Source organism: Lissotriton helveticus, chromosome 1_1, assembly GCF_964261635.1.
Source record: "Lissotriton helveticus chromosome 1_1, aLisHel1.1, whole genome shotgun sequence".
In the NCBI taxonomy this organism is placed as follows: domain Eukaryota; kingdom Metazoa; phylum Chordata; class Amphibia; order Caudata; family Salamandridae; genus Lissotriton; species Lissotriton helveticus.
The window spans coordinates 1558067745-1558084801 of record NC_136057.1 but is presented as its reverse complement, the minus strand read 5'-3'; positions in this window follow the sequence as shown (position 1 = coordinate 1558084801).

The following is a 17057-nucleotide window of genomic DNA, read 5'->3' as shown; positions in this document are numbered from 1 at the left end:
AGCAACTCGGCAACTCTGCAACACAATGGAAACTCGACAGCCAAGGTACGTGACTCCTCCCTCTATGGAGGATGGGTATTGGGTAAAACAACGTTAGATAGAAAAGTAGGCCCAGAACCATAGCAATAGAGTGAAAAACAAGAAGGCCGTGCCCATTGCGACCGCAGGGGCAAGTTTGTGCGATATTTCACCCCCGAGCATGCAAAAAGTGTTGCGAACACGTAATACGTGTTCCCGAACAGGAAATACTTATCGCGAACGGGTGGGAGCATGCAATAAGTGGCCCAGAACAGGAAATAAGCATCCCCAGCAGGCGCGTGCTTGCAATACATGACCCGGAACAGGAAATAGCCATCAAGGGCGGGATAAGTGAAAAACAAGATGGCCGCACCCATTAGCGATCGCATGGGCAAGTTAGCTATATATATTCCCGCAAGCATGCAAAAACAGATCACGAATAGGCAGGACAAGCAACTCCGCGCCTTCACGGAGTTTTTGCGTGCTCGCGGAGGTTTTGTACAATTTCGCAGAGATTTGCGTAACGCGACTACGCAAATTCTGCGCACCCCTAATTAACAGGTTCTGGATAGAAGGAATTTATGTCTGGGTTAAATCAGTATTTTCCGGATCATTTAAGGTTTGCCAGAAAGGAAGCTTCTCTATAAATTAGCTTGGTCCTTGATTTGCTAAAACAAATAGGGGCATATTAGCAAGAACCTTCTTAAAATTATCCCCCTTTTGGTGGCTGGAAACTGCCGCTAAATCTGCGATAATGGGTGTGGGAGTGCGGGTCTAATATACAGGCGAGGAGGCTGGATGAGTTTGCGAACAGGCAAAGGTTTATTTTGAACAAGAGTAGGGTCAGGTAACACAGATGTCCGGGCGTCACAATAGTCCACCACTCCTCACTCCAGGGCTCGTCCGGTTCTTCGTCCTGGGTCTCTCTGCTCCTGGGCTTCTCCACGCAGTCTTCTCCGCACGGCGTCTCAGTTCCTTCCAGCGTCTTCTCCCACTCTCCTGCTTCGTCTGGATGCCCGCCCCCGTCCTCGCAGTCCGCCACTTTCATTGGTCTCCTTTGACCACTTCCGGGGTTGCCGCCGTTCTCTTCCGGGTCCTGTCTCCCAGCTCTCTGTAGGGAGAGGAAAAGACGACATGGATCCGGATTGGGAGTCTCCTTGGATATCTCTGGAGTCCGCTCATGAGGGTTTTCGGCCCATGGGACCGCATCGGTGAGTACTTCCTCACATCGGGCTTGCTAATATGTGCAGGACATCTAACCTGGGCTTCTATTGGAATTCTATAACGCATATTAACAAGCCCATTATCGCCGTTTTAGTGTCAGTTTCCTGCCGCTAAAACGGGCGATAATTTTAACAAGGTTCTTGCTAATATGACCCATGATTTCTCCATCTCTTTCAGATCTAGGGTAACTTGTTGGTTTCTGACTCAGTAGCATCACCTGGCTCTGCTTTAGAAACATTTAGGCCTAAAGGGTTAAGCGTCTGCCAGTGACATTTCCTCCCAAGGCCTACCATACTATCTAGACCCATGAAGGAAAGAGAGAAATGTCCCTGCTGCACTTGTAGAAATTTCACCTCACACCAGAAACAATTAATTTGCTTTTCAAAAAAACGCTTTGTGTCTAAAAACATTTAAAAAAATTGGCATGTAATCTGTTACAGTTGTGCTGGCTTGATACCTGCATTTTGGAGGGGCAAAGAGTTATCCTTTGAAACTTATACCATAAACATTCTCAATTATCAAGGGTTTGTAGAGAAAAAATCGAACAGGGAAGAGTCAGCTGATCCCAACAGGGAAATCAAGGGAGCAGAAGCCATGCAAAAGAAAACGCTGAGCTTAATAAGGACAAATAAAACTCCAATCAAAGTAGAGAAGTTAGCAAAATTCAAGGAGGAAAAAACACTCTCAAGAGGGAACAAAGAGAGACAGCCCACCTAAGGTGGTGGGGCTATCAGGGAGCATAAAGTTGAAACTTGGACCAGGATAATAAGCAGACCCCAGCAATTGTCACCAACAGAAGAACTGCAAGACAAAATGGACACCAGAAGAATCTCAGCTTCAAAGGTGAGCCAGGACTGAGCTTAAATTGCAGAGAGAGGTGTACAGCTGCAGCAAGAAGCATGCAATACTGAGTGAGTAGTTGAGAGGAATGGAGAGAAGTTAGCAATGCCTCAATGAACAGAAAATTGCATGTACAAGATAAGTAATATATATATAGTAATAGTTTATTTCGCATAGTTACTTAAAACCATTGCAATACAAGAATAGGTTAAGAACAGAGAATTAAAAAAAAAGGTATAATTGTAAAAAGAGAATAAAACATTCACATTTCCTTGGTTCGAATGTGCAGGCAGCAACTTTGTAACCAATAAGTAAATAAATAAGTAATAAGTTCAGCTTTGTAATTGTAAAATATTTCTGCTTTCCTAATGTCCCCATAAGCTCTTTGAGTCAGTAATGTCATTCGACAGCGGGATTAGGTCAATAGTGCAGAAACCGTTATAGATTTATTTCAGGCATCTTTTTTTTCACCGCCTTCATAAATTTTACGAAGCTACAGCTCAAGCGAGAGTCATGGGGAGAAAAGCAAGCCAGAACTGCCTTCCTTCGTGTGCGGATTCCTTGCCGATTGAAATGTTGTTTCAACAAGTGTTTCCGTTCATAGTGTTATTTCTCGCAAGAGCAGATCAAGTGCAGCATGTCTTCTTGCCCCAAGCCACATAGCCGACAAAGGGGATCAGCTTTTATTTTAATCCAGCGCGGGAGATTTTGAATACAGGGTAGCAGGCCCAGCCTATGCTTTAAGACACGCATTTTGACAGATTTCGAGTATCCCTCGCCAAGGTAGCTCTGTGGTGCCTTAGTAATGTACGAGTTTAGGGTCATCCAACCATGTGTTCTTTTGGAGAGGGCTGCCTTATCTTGGACCCATGATAGCTGTTTGATCGATTTCTTGACCAATTTTTTAAAAGTTATATGATTTACTGGGGTATCCCAGAGCTGCTCTAGTCCCGTGTTCGTCCGGCTGTCTAGTAGGAACTTGGCTGCTGCTGAGGACGGATGTTGTACTAACTCACTCCACAAATATTCATTTAATGTTCCCTGCGTTGACTTCCTCACTTTGTCCCAGGTTATCATGTAGGCTCCCTGCCTTGCTAGGAGCTGTTGCTCGATGCCAAATTCTAGCCTGATTTGAGCTGATGAGGTTTGTTTGGGCAGGCTGAAGATGATTCTGTAGGCGGCTGTTATTGTGTTATCAAGGATCTTGGCATCCCTTCCTCTAAGTGCCTCGCTCCCATAGGTAATTGTTGGGAGAAGTTTAGCGCGGATTACTTGCGTCAGGGGCAGAAGTGAGGGGCCAGAAAGTTTGAGGTTTAGAGACTTCAGCGAAATTGCCAGAGATAACCCTTTCCCTCGTATACTCGTTCTCTGGGCGGAGAACTGCCCACTGTTGTCAATTTTCACTCCTAAGTATTTATATGTTGGGGTATCTCCGATTCTTGTCTTGTTCCAGTACCATGATGTTGGTTTCCTTTTTTTCCTGCTGATGGTCATTGTCTGTGTTTTCTCCAGGTTTATTGTAAGCTCCTTTTTGTCTGAGTAGCATTCTGTTGCATTCAGCAGATGTTAAAGTCCTACCTTGGTATAACTTATAAGGACGATATCATCAGCATATAATAGACAAGGTAAATGCAGTCCCCCTAGCTTCGGAGCGTGGGAGTTGCAACCGTTTAAAATGGGAACCAGGTCGCTTAGGAACAAGTTAAATAGAGTGGGGGCCAGAACGCAGCCCTGTTTCAGGCCCTTGTTGGTCTGTATGCGCCTGGACAAAACTGATCCATCCCCCACCTTTATCTGTACCCAGGTCTCTGTGTGGAGGTTAATTAGCAAGTCCAAAAGTGGTCTCGATATCCCCCAATTGTTCAGTTTAGACTATAAGAGGTTCCGATTGATATGGTCGAAAGCGGCCTTGTAGTCAATGAAGCAGAAATGAATGGGTATTTTGTTAGATTCTGCCTTGTCTATGAGCATGCCCATGCTCAAAATATTAGTCATTGTGCCTACTGATTTGGCAAAGCCTGTCTGGTTTGCCGGGATTAAGGATTTCTCTGTTGCCCAGGCCCTCAGCTCTTCTAGAAGGATGCCTGCAAAATATTTTGCCTCGTTGTCGATTAAAGCCACCAATCGATAGTTTTGAGGGGAAGCCTTATCTCCTGCCTTATAAATTGGGGAGATAATTGATCCCTTCCAGGAGCTTGGCAGGATGTTGAAATGTCTTATCTCTATAAAAAGGGGTTCCAGGGCTGCTGCCCAGCCTGCCGCATCTTGTTTGTAAAGAATTGGCGGGATTCCATTCGGCCCTGGCGCTCCCTCTCTTCTTCCCTTCTTAATCTGGCGCTGAATGATGTTTTTCAAGTTCGGCAAATTCCCTGTTTCGCTCAGTGAGTGCCATTCTATGGAGCTTATGTCGTTATTCGTTGGAGGTTTTTCATAGGTAGCAAGCTCCTGGTCCTGGTTATTTCCATCAGCCTGGTTAAAATGGGTACCAAGATAGTTTCCCCATGTGTCCTCTGAGATGTTAGATGAGATCAGATGGTGCGTTGGTCTTATAAATGAGTTTATTGATTTCCAGAACCTTGCCCCATCGTTCCGTTTAATGTCAGCGTGAAGTCTCGCCCATAATTTGTCCTCAGCAGATTTATTTGCTTCCCATTTTGATTTTTTTAATGTTGATTTTAATTTCTGTAATTCGTCGTGCTTTGCTGTGTCCTTAGGTACCTGTTGGAACTCTCTCATTATGCGATAGATTCTGGTTTTTATGCCTCTAATTTTACTTTTATGTTCTTGAGACAATTTGCCCGATCTTTCATTGCCTGTTTGTGACTGTGGCTTAGATCTTGTTGCATATGTAGACATGATGTTTGTAAATTGTTCCCATTCGTGGTTTCGCTGGATCCAGAGCAGCTACCAAGATGCTGTTTTGCTCTTTCCACTAGAGTTTCGTCTATGGCTGCTGAATATTTTTTTTTTTTAAATTGACGGTGTGGATTGACTCTTTCAGGTCTTTAGATTGATCAAAGTTGGGCTTTTCGATCTTAAAGATGGTTTCTTGGGGGCAGTGATCGCTGTCTCCGCTGCGGCCTATCTGGTATGATTTTAAGAACTGGAATAGTGGTAATGAAATAAAGGTATAGTCTAGAATGCTGATTGTTCTTGTTGAATGAAAAGTTGCGGCTGAGGGGTTATCTCCAGGGGTCCTTCCATTTAAAGTATTCCAGATCTTTTAAAGTCTTATTGCCTAGCTTTGTTTGCTTGGAGAGTTGTGAAGTCACTTGTGATGGAATGTCCCAGATTGCATTTTGAGTTAGTGGTTCGTCTTCTTGTGTGGTTCCCATGAGGTTAAGGTTGAAGTCCCCAGTGAGAATGACATTTGTTATGGGTCTTTCCCTTATGCAAGTCTCCATAAAGCTGCAAAGGTCGTTGGCTGCTTTTCTTTTCCTTCTAGGATGGATATAGACTTTGATTAAAGTAAAGTCGGTGACAACAGTACTTGTTTTAAGTTGTGAGAGGTGAATATTGACAGCCAGCGAGGCTGTAGAAGTTGGTCCGACTTCTTTAGCCGTCAAGGTACTTGTGGCCGATATATAAGTTACTAGGCCACCTTGAGGGTGCCCATATTTAGCTATCCTTTTTGCAGCGGAGTAGAAGCGTAAGTAGCCATGAAGGTGCGGGGGATCTACGAGCCATGTTTCTTGAAATGCCACGACATCGAAGTTTCTAATGTAGGTCATAAACTCTATGTCAGTTATTATTGGTGCCAAGCCATTAATGTTCCAAGAGCATATTCTCAATAAGTCGTGGGCTCTCCGTTGGCTTGGGGCTAATTTGTCATTCATTATTATTTAAAGTTCTGGCTGTCCATCTTGGGTCGGGCAGTCCAGATAGTTGTGTATATTCATCTACAGTACGTCGGGTGATCTCGTTATGTTGCTCGGTGTTATTGCTCCCTGGCCCTATCGCTCCTCTCAGGACCGAGTTTCTGAGACTTTTTGTGATGGCTTGTTCTGCCTCATTTTCCACCGGAACAAGAATATCAGGATATCTTGGCTTTGTATATGGTTTTATTGTGATCCCCCAGTTTTTAAAGGTTTCGGCTTTGGCATATATTTTTTGTGAAGTTGCCAAGGATGTCCAAGTTGCATTTCCTTTACTAGTCTTATTGCAGTTGTTTTTGTTTGATTAGAATTTGGTGCGGTGACTCTTAGCTCTCGGCTAGGTATTTGTTGATTTTGTGCAGACTCTTCAACATTTCTATGTTCATTTGACAGCCCTTCCTCTATTTTGGGAGTTCTGGGTCGCAAGTCCTCTACTAGTCGTATTGCAATTGTTTTAAGCTGGTTTGTATTGAGTGCAGTTATTCTTAGATCTCGGCCGGTGGTGTGCTGATTCCATGCTAGCTGCCCGGCCGGGTGATAATTGTCTCCAGGCCTGGAGATGAGATCCGCTGTCCCTGTAATGGGTGGTTCTTCTTCTCTCTTTATGGACGATGTTCCTTGGGTATTTATAGGTAGATAGCTTTCTGGCTGCCCTTTGCCAATTACTACGTTATCTAGTTCCGGATTATTCTCAGGCTTCACAACCCAAGTGTGTTCTTGGTTTTTTATATGCCATAAATTGGGGCTGGGCTGCCTGCTGCTTTTTTGTGGCTGTTCTGCGCTTGGGTTGAGGGTTATATTGCTCAGTTCACCGATTGGGAGGCGTGAGTTTTGTGCTCCTATTTCGAGCGCTTTTTGTGTACAAATCCCATGTTTTTCCGAGGTTTTTGTTTCGATTTTGCTGTTGCACCCTATCCCATTAATGGTTATTACCTCCGTAGGAGTCTCAGATATATTAACGACTTCCTCGCATTCCGATAAACACGTGACCCCCTCGAGTTGTGCTGCGCTTTGTTCCGTAGTTGGAATATTCCCAAAGAGGTGCAGAAAGCCTTTCCGTTGAGAGTCAATTTTGTATTTCCTGCCTTTGCGTTTTTTTGCTCGTCTTTGCTTGGCATTCATTTTTAGGTTTGCATTATCTTCCTCCGTATTTTCAAAAAGTGGAGGATCTGTAGTTCCGGTTTCACTCACCCCTGTGCTTGTTGGTAATATAGGTGGTGGGACCCTTGATTTAGAATTACCTTGTCCATTACTCACCGGCGCTTCTTTGGACCTTGAATTGTCTATGTCCGCCTTGAAGAAGCTATCGCAGGGATTGCTTTGTTTGCACTTAGATGGCCTTCTGAGTTGTGTACACAGGTCACTCAATATTGTTGGTAATGTTGCCAGTTTATCGATGATTGGGCCACATCCGCATCCCTCTCTATAGTTCCCCAAGCCTTGATTCGGCTGAGCCAGTTTATTTTGAAGAAGCGTATTTAGCGTGCCCAACTTCCCATCAATGGCAACCACAAATACAGCCAGTGTGTCAAGTAGCGTCAGTTGAGTGCCCATTTTATCCGACTGATAGTTGAGGGCTTCTACCAGGAGTTGTGTTGTTTTGAGTAAACTGTACCAGGCGCTTTCATGCTTTGTGAGCTTTGGGGTTTCGTCATGATTTTCTGCAGTTGTGTGGCTTTTTTGGCCCGTCTCTGAAGCCCCCATATCCTTCATTGAGTATACACGAGAAGCATCGCTTATTGTAATAGGCGTATTCGGTACCTTGGTATTTGTCTCACTTTTACTGTTATCTTGAGTGTATGCAGCTGAAAGATCTTCCCACTCTTCCTTACCCTGATATGAGGATATTTCTATTACCTCTAGCGGCGAGGTTGGTGACCTATCAGTGTGGGCCGTATCCTTCCCAGGCCTCAACGTGCTATTGTGGTCAGTTACTTGTGCGATATGGGTTAAAGTTTGGTTTCCCAGATTTAAGTCATTCTGTTCCCTGCGCTCCTTTTCAGTGTTTACATTTGCTTCGTTAATGTCGCTGAGATACTTTGTTTGTTCTTGGCTGATTGCAATGCAGTTCATAGAACCGTCGACTTCGCCTCCCTTACCGGGTATGTTGCCCTCACAAAAATTTCCATTAGCAGTAGTGCCAGGGCCTATAAAGCTTTTGTGTGATGTGTTTATAAGCAGGCTTTTTGTATTATTATTTGCCCTGTGCACTTGAATAAGGTTTGCTTCTAAGACAAATTTCATTCCTGGCTTTATCTCTTTGGATGTAACAGACCTTGAGATGGAGCTTTTGTCACGCTGAGGGGTTGATGTCACTTGTAGTGATCCCCTAGCCGTAGGGCTGGGGCTTCCCTTGCTGTTGATTGCTGGCAGTAAGCCAGTGTACTGCACAGGCTTGGAAAGCCGAGATGGTTCAATAGGTTGCTGTAAGCCTGAAGATTCATTGATGTTTGAGAGTAGTGTCCCCCCCGCATTTCTTAAAAACTGAAACTTTGTATAAATTTTTGGTTGAAGCATTGCGAGGCTGGTTTTTGTTTTGCTGCCCTTTTCTGCTTTTGTTGGTTGTTCGCTGCTTAGGCTGTTATAGTCGGATTTATCGCTTATTATATCAATTAGCGAGCCTTCGCTCTGAGTTGTTTGCCTGGTTTTGGTCGGTGGCTCTTCTCTTGCGAGAGCTTTCGGTGATCTTTTGCGTTTATTTGTACGTTTGTTTGCCCCCCCCTTTATTCGTGGGGCATCCACGAACACGTCCTGATCTCATATCATCAGGGCAGTCCGGGCGTCTAGGTCGCGTCCGTTGGGACCCAATGCCCCAGTGACCAGCGGCCTGGGAAATTTGGTTTGGAATAATGCCTTCCTACACAGCCTCAGGGGTCAGGCACTCTGTCTGGTACTTGGCAGCCAACAGGTCTGACGAGGCTTCCAGCGGTCGAAGTTCCTGCCACAAGCCTCCGGCTATTGCTGCCTGGTGCCTGTCATAGGTTCTCAGTCTGTCGCGGCTCTTCCACCACCGAGCCTTCCACCACTGAGCCTTCTCTGCAAGACCAACCTCAGTGCCTCAGCGCCTCCGCTCCTTTGGTTTTCCTGGAGACCCCGCTTCACCAACTGGCAAAAAATGCTCGCTGGGAGCTGGGAGCTGGGACATCCAAGCTTTCTGCCAGCCCTCCACAATAATAACGCCTTGCTGCAATTAGAGCTACTGGCTCCTTTGTTCTCTGCCCCAAACGCGACTCCAAAGCAGGGATACAGCTGATTGCTGGTCGGTGATTTCTAATTGCTAATTGCTGATTGAAACACCCACAGCAACACGCTACAGAAACCGGGGGTCTCACAGCTCACACAGTGCTTGCAGTGGTCCTTGTTCAAATAGTTCCTGCAGAGCACTCGTGCCAGCTGCACAGCTACACAGTTTTTGCAGACTTTGCAGTTTTTATCTCACGATGCACGGTGCACAGTGGCGCCAGGGTCGATGCTGCCACTGCTTCTCCCTGCCCTGCTCCCTGCCATGCGCAGAGCTCGGAGCCGGCGGTAACACAGCTTGTCAGCTTCCCCCCGTACTGCCTCAAAGCCGCCTCTCACCTCTTCTTGTCTCCGGGCTGGCTCCGCAGCTCCGTGGCTCTGCGGCTTCAAAGCTCCAAAGCTCCGAAGCGGCTCCGAAGCTCCGAAGCTCTCCAAAAGCCCTCCAGAGCTTCAATGCTCTCGCATCAGCCGTAGGTTTTTACTGCTGACCGCCGTAGCTTTTCCTCTTCCTCTCCTTGCGGCTACTCGGCTGCTCGTGGTCCGTGGCGTGGTGTGGCGGTTTGCTGTGGCTGTGGCGTCCGCTGCTCTCCGTTCTCTACTGCTCTCTCATGGAGAAATCCATATTTTCTCTGAACGTTGTGTACAAGACAATATGCCTTAAACAATCTACGAGGTACCAAAGGGGATGATGGACGGAGCATTTCAGCAAATCAAAGACTCACCCCCAGTCAACTGATCTGGGTTTAATCCATCATCATTCTTTAGCTCACTCCACCACCCGAGTTGAGATATGGCCATATGCATATCAGTCTGACCCTGTGCCTCATGGGAACAGTCCAGCCCTAACTGCCATGCTATGTCTTCCCTGGACCGGAAACAAGCATCATGGGACCGGTTTCTGCCTAATCAGCCGTCATCAGCCAGGATAGCTTGAATCCAGTGGCAAAGTGAGCAAGGGATCCACGCCTGGGCATACCCTGTCAACTTAGGGCGAACAAAGCGATCCCAAAAGGGATGATGGACGGAGTTTTTCAGCAAATCAAACACTCCCCCAGTCAACTGATCTGGGCTTAATCCATCATCATTCTTTAGCTCACTCCACCACCCCAGTTCATACATGGCCATATGCAAATGTTATGTTATGTTATGTTAATTTCGATTTATATAGCGCCAAATCACCGACAGATCTCTTAGCGCTTGCTTTGGGAACCCGTCCTGGCTTTCCCTGCGAGATTACCCCTACTGGGCATCCCCAAGGTGAAGACCAGGCATCCCGCCGCGGGGGGGGGCGTAGTGGAGATTAAGCAAGCTATTGCCCAGAGCTGCAGAGTGTGAACCCATGATTCGAGTAGGCACCGAGGCGAGAATTATCGAGTCCGTGGACATTTGGGCTCCAGACCCTGCCGTGTCGGGAATTGAACCCTGGTCCCGGGTCTGACCTCTGCATCAGGGTCTGCCTCCTCTAACCAGTGAGCCACACTTCTCCACTAAGTGGAGAAATCAGTCTGACCCTTTGCCTCATGGGAACAGTCCAGCCCGAACTGCCAAGCCATTTCTTCCCTGGACCGAAACATGCATCCGGGGACCAGTTTCTGGCTAATGAGCCGTCATCAGCCAGGCTAGCTTGAATCCAGTGGCAAAGTGAGCAAGGGACCAATGTCTGTTCATACACTGCCAACTTAGGGCGAACAAAGCGATACCAAAGGGGATGATGGACAGAGCGTTTCAGCAAATCAAAGATGTACCCCCAGTCAACTGCTCTGGGTTTAATCCATCATCATTCTTTAGCTCACTCCACCACCCCATTTCAGGCATGGTCATATGCAAATCAGTCTGACCCTGTGCCTCATGGGAACAGAACAGCACGAACTGCCAAGCCATGTCTTCCCTGGACCGGAAACAAGCATCCTGGGACTGGTTTCTGGCTAATCAGCCATCATCATCCAGGCTAGCTTGAATCCAGTGGGGCCCTGATGTCATTGGTAGCGGCGATGAGGGCAGTTTCGGTGCTGTGGTTGCTGCGGTACCTGGACTGGGACGGGTCCAGGATTCTGGTCTCCTCGAGTTAGCAGAATCCAAATGAATGAGATCAGAGAAGACCAAACAAACTCCAACACTATCAAGCTAAAGGTGAGACAGAAAAAGGACACCACCAATCCCATGGGTTGAACAAAAAGGTCACACACTTCCTAATCCATAGACAATGAATAAGGTGCAGGGTTCGAGGAGCTTGCACACTGTAACAATAAACACAGCTGTATCATGAAAAGAAGCCTGAAGAAAAGGGACCCCTGCAATTAGACATATTCTCCAGAAGAGGGGAGAAGGACTGCAAACCAAAAGACATCCCAGAAGCTTAAAATGTGGCAAGACACATGCAAAGAGCAGTACCAGCCAGGAAGCCAAACAGCATACCTGAGGACTAGAAGGACCAATAAGAACCAAGGTACACCACATGAAATCACAAAAGGCAAGAAAGAGAAAGACAAAAAAAACAGCACCAAAGCAGCCTGTGCAGTAAAGTGGCACACTCTTGACACAGGTCAAAAGCACTGAAATCCAGCTGAACTAGCTTTCCCTGTCAGACCCAATGGACACCTGAGAAAGTCCATTGACCAGCCTAGATATAAGCAGAGAGGAAGAGAGTAACAATAGGCAGTGGCGTCACTAGGGTTAGTGTCACCCGGTGCGGGTAACTCATGGTGTCACCCCCTCACGACTTACAGCATGGACCATCACACCCTCTGCCCGCACCATCTCCCCTCTGCCTGCACCATCTCTCCCTCTGTCCACACCATCTCCCCTCCGCCTGCACCATCTCTCCCTCTGCCTGCACCAGCTCCCCCTCTGCCTGCACCATCTCCCCCTCTACCTGCACCATCTCCCCCTCTGCCTGCATCATCTCCCCCTCTGCCTGCATCATCTCCCCCTCCGCCTGCACCATCTCTCCCTCTGCCTGCACCATCTCTCCCTCTGCCTGCACCATCTCTCCCTCTGCCTGTACCATCTCTCACTCTGCCTGCACAATTTCCCCTCTGCCTGCACCATTTCCCCTCCGCCTGCAGCATCTCTCCCTTTGTCCGCACCATCTCCCCTCCGCCTGCACCATCTCCCCTCCGCCTGCACCATCTCCCCTCTGCCTGCACCATCTCCCTTCCGCCAGCACCATCTCACCCCCTGCACCATCTCACCCCCTGCCTGCACGATCTCTCCCTCTGCCTGCACCATTTCCACTCTGCCTGCATCATCTCCCCCTCCGGCTGCACCATCTCTCCCTCTGCCTACACCATCTCTCCCTCTGCCTGCACCATCTCTCGCACCATCTCTCCCTCTGACTGCACCATCTCTCCCTCTGCCTACAACATCTCTCCCTCTGCCTGCACCATCTCTCCCTCTGCCTGCACCATTTCCCCTCTGCCTGCACCATCTCTCCCTCTGTCTGCACCATCTCCCCTCTGCCTGCACCATCTCTCCCCCTGCCTGCAAGATCTCTCCCTCTGCCTGCACCATTTCCCCTCCGCCTGCATCATCTCCCCCTCCGCCTGCACCATCTCTCCCTCCACCTACACCATCTCTCCTTCTGCCTGCACCATCTCTCGCACCATCTCTCCCTCTGCCTGCACCATCTCTCCCTCTGCCTGCACCATTTCTCCCTCTGCCTGCACCATTTCCCCTCTGCCTGCACCATCTCTACCTCTGCCTGCACCATCTCCCCCCTGCCTGCACCATCTCCCCCTGCCTGCACCATCTCTCCCTCTGCCTGCACCATTTCCCCCTCTGCCTGCACCATTTCCCCTCTGCCTGCACCATTTCCCCTCTGCCTGCACCATTTCCCCTCTGCCTGCACCATCTCTCCCTCTGTCTGCACCATCTCCCCTCCGCCTGCACCATCTCCCCTCCGCCTGCACCATCTCCCCTCCGCCTGCACCATCTCCCCCTGCCTGCACCATCTCCCCCCTGCCTGCACCATCTCACCCTCTGCCTGCACCATCTCACCCTCTGCCTGCACCTTCTCCCCTCTGCCTGCACCATTTCCCCTCTCCCTGCACCATTTCCCCTCTGCCTGCACCATCTCTCCCTCTGTCTGCACCATCTCCCCTCCACCTGCACCATCTCCCCTCCGCCTGCACCACCTCCCCTCCGCCTGCACCATCTCCCCCCTGCCTGCACCATCTCCCCCCTGCCTGCACCATCTCACCCCCTGCCCGCACCATCTCTCCCTCTGCCTGCACCATCTCCCACTCTGCCTGCACCATCTCCCTCTCTGCCTGAACATCTCTTCCTGTACCATTTCCCTCTCTGCCTGCACCATCCACCCCCTCCGCCTGCACCCCCCCTCCCCGCCTGATGCTCTTTTAACCCTTTCCTCATCGCCTTCTACCCCCCCACCCCCACCCCCAACCCCGATGGTTTCTCCCTCACAGTTTTTGGCTCTTCTCAAGGTGACTGAAATAAACTCAAGAAATGCGCTTTGAATTCGTGCACGCAACACTGAGCGGAAAAGTTTAAATGGACAGGGGGGGGGGGCTGACCAGGATGGGGGCAGAAAACGTCTAAAATGGGGGTTTTGCGGAGAAAACGTGACCAAAAACATAGTGCGCCTTGCAGTGGATAATTGGATATAAACACAGGAGAAGCTTATTAACTAAAAGTCAAACTTAGTTCATATTATAATTCCGAGTAAGGCGTTTGCCTTGCTGCTCACTCTGCTCTCAGAGTCTCACCTCAGGAATGACCAGCTTGTTCTGCGCATTAGTCGTCTGTCAAGCATGCTAGAGGGGTTCCGAGTCCAGGGTGGGCAGGCGTCAAGGGGCTGACATGAAGAAATCCACTGGTGAAATGTAACATTGGCAAAGCGTCCTTCTGAGGCCTAGTCAGGGCAACTTCCTGGGACCCTGTGACAGTGCGTACAGCGTGCTGGTGGCTGTAACATGCTCTCCATAGGAGGTAAGAAGAAAATCTGGCAGTGAAGCATAGTACCTGAGCACTGTACACGGACACAAATGTGGAGAGTCGAAAATGCAGATCAAAACAATAAACACCATAAGGATATCTGTTGGAAATAATGAAAGCAAAAACAGGGCTCAGCTGGATAAGAGCAGATAAATCAAGTAAATGATTCTCCAGGCCTGAGAACAGACGCTAACTTCTTACCAAGGCGAAAAGATATGAAGATAGCCAGAAACTCAATGGGGTCTGGTAAATGACAAAAAAACTATATTTTAAATAATCAGCACGTACAGACAATATTGGTTGGCGAAAGTTTTGCTGCATGCAAAAGAATGGCTGCAACAGAACAAGAAAGAAAAAGTACTTTTATCAGATAATATATAATACATCCAAGGGCAAGGAACTATTTAAGGTCGGAAAAGAAATGACAGCTAGGTGGGCGGACATGAAAATAATTACCGAAGGCAACAGAGTTTTCGGATGTTGCGTTCACTTTAGGATTGAAGTGGAGGTGAATCCGCAGGGGAGCATGCCATGGTGCAGGGCTAGCGGGTGCTGAAGGGGTTTCCTCCGTGCATGAATATACGAGGCATCCAGTCTAAAGAAGGAAATGCGGAAATAAACTATCTGGGGAGGAATGCTCAAAAGGCTCAACAGCAAGGCAATATACATTGGAAAAGACCAGCAGCACTTAACCGTATTCTTGAAGAAAAGGTGTGGCAGAAGAAACGCTGTCCCGGAGTCAGACGGCTAGAGCGATATGCCGGAAAAGGATGGTCTTTCCAAGTAAACGCTAGATTGGCGTGATGACGCCAATTCGGCGACCCCGGGAGTTAATGAAAGACGTTCAGGGCGGGATCTTCAAGCGGTCAAAAAGGGATGGGGGAGGGGGGGGAATTCAGGGCCCGATATGGAGCGAAAAACAACACAGGAGGTATCATACAAAAACCTGAAAACAGCGTAACGGTGTCACCCCATGCGATGGTGTCACCCGGTGCGGTCCGCACCCCCCCGCACCCCCCTAGTGACGCCACTGACAATAGGCATCTTTAACAATAGGCACCAGGCCAAGCTCTAAAGCAGGCTTGGTAAGGACAAAGATACAAATAACTTAAAGAAAGAGCCCCAACAAAAGAAAAAACAAACGCCAAGTACAATAATCCCAGAAGCAACAACCATATGGTGCGCAGGAAGGGAGCCTCACCAAAAGAAGCACCTACACTCTCTTTTTGGAGATGCCAATGGGCAAGAAACAGAGTAAGGAACTAACGTATAGAAAAGAATGACGGCCCGCCACCAGTTGCCAACCACAGAGAGGTCTTATCAAAAGCAATGCAGAAGAAGAAGTCTGAGAGATGTTCAGGGCATTAGAAAAAGAAAAACCCAAAGCCACCAGGGAATAAATAACACTAATCAGGGTTTACAGGAAACTGAAATTGCTCAGATATTCAAATAAAGAACAGAAGGTGGTCTGAGAGGTCAGAAGAGCTAGCCCAAGGCAATCAGGAAGAAAAAGATGGTGCTAAAAAACTGGACACCATTATATTGCTGGCAATTGCATAGGACAAGCCAGAATGCAGAAACCACACAGACTCCGATCACCAAAAGAGTGGATGATACTCATCTGAGTACGAAACGAAAATCTTAAAGGGAGGAAGTGCCCTCCCCATTTATGGAAGGAAAGAAGGAGTGTGAGTCTGCAAAAAACAATAGCTGAAGCTACCCCAAGTGCATCGCATTGCGACTACCCCCCCCCCCCCCGTTGCGACAGATCTCGGACCTTCTGACCTTTAGGTGGAATCTGAAGACGTGGCTTTTCCTGCTTTAGGCTCTTCCAGTTCAGTGGTTGGGGTGTTTTGTCTGTCAGCCCTCATCGTGGTCTTTTCGTAGCGCCTGGACACTCTTTAGAGTAGCCGCACACTCTACAAATTCCAGAAAACATAACATAACATAACATAACAAGTGCACAAGACATAATAAGGCTGTAGAAAAGAAGAGCGCATACCGAGGCCATAATCACAGACACAAACTCATCTGACAAATGGCAGACCAGGGGTGAAGACAGAGGAGCATCAGGGAGGACCAAGCACAGAGACAGAGTGGACTGGAAAACAACAAATGTAGAGTACCATGCATAGACAACTTGAACCAGGAGGACACATAATCAGTGGAGCACCTAGGCACCTGCAAGTCTAACCAAATACTGATAAAGAAGAGCAGACAGATATCTGAATCTGTACGATCAGAGATAGTGCAGTTAAAAAACAATTCTGTGCCCCTCCAACAAAGAAAGTAGGCAAGTCCAGTCAGGCCCTCAACATAGGTATCAGGCCCTATGAGATGCAAGGTTAAGACACACAGAATCTGTAGCATGACCAGAAACATCAATCATAGGGAAAGGGTTACAGAACCCTTAGGAAGATGGGCCAAATACACCATGCCTTGACACAGAGGATGATAGTGTGGCAGGTAATGAGTCTGCCTAATGTCACCAATACTGGGGTACTCAAGGAATTGTCAATTCTGGGGATAAATTAAAAACTCCTTATAAGTGAGACACTGAGGGTTCACTTAGAAATAAGGATTTACAAGGGAAATTTGGTAATTGTGGTCCCTAATTCCTCAAGTAATTGCTCATTTCTTCACAGTATTTCACCACAGGACATGATCTCATTTTAGGAGATGAAGTCTCCAGTTGAAAGACACATCATACACGGTATTACCATGAATATTTCATCTTTGGTGTGCCCCATTTAAACTAAAAGATCACTCGTAGAGAGGGCCAGAGACTTTTAACTGGTTTAACCTCACTGTGTTTGCATCTTACCGAGAGCTGAAAAACAGAGACTTGAGACCTGTGAAAGACTGTGACATTACATTTAGCATTCTGCTCTTATAACTTCAGCTAGG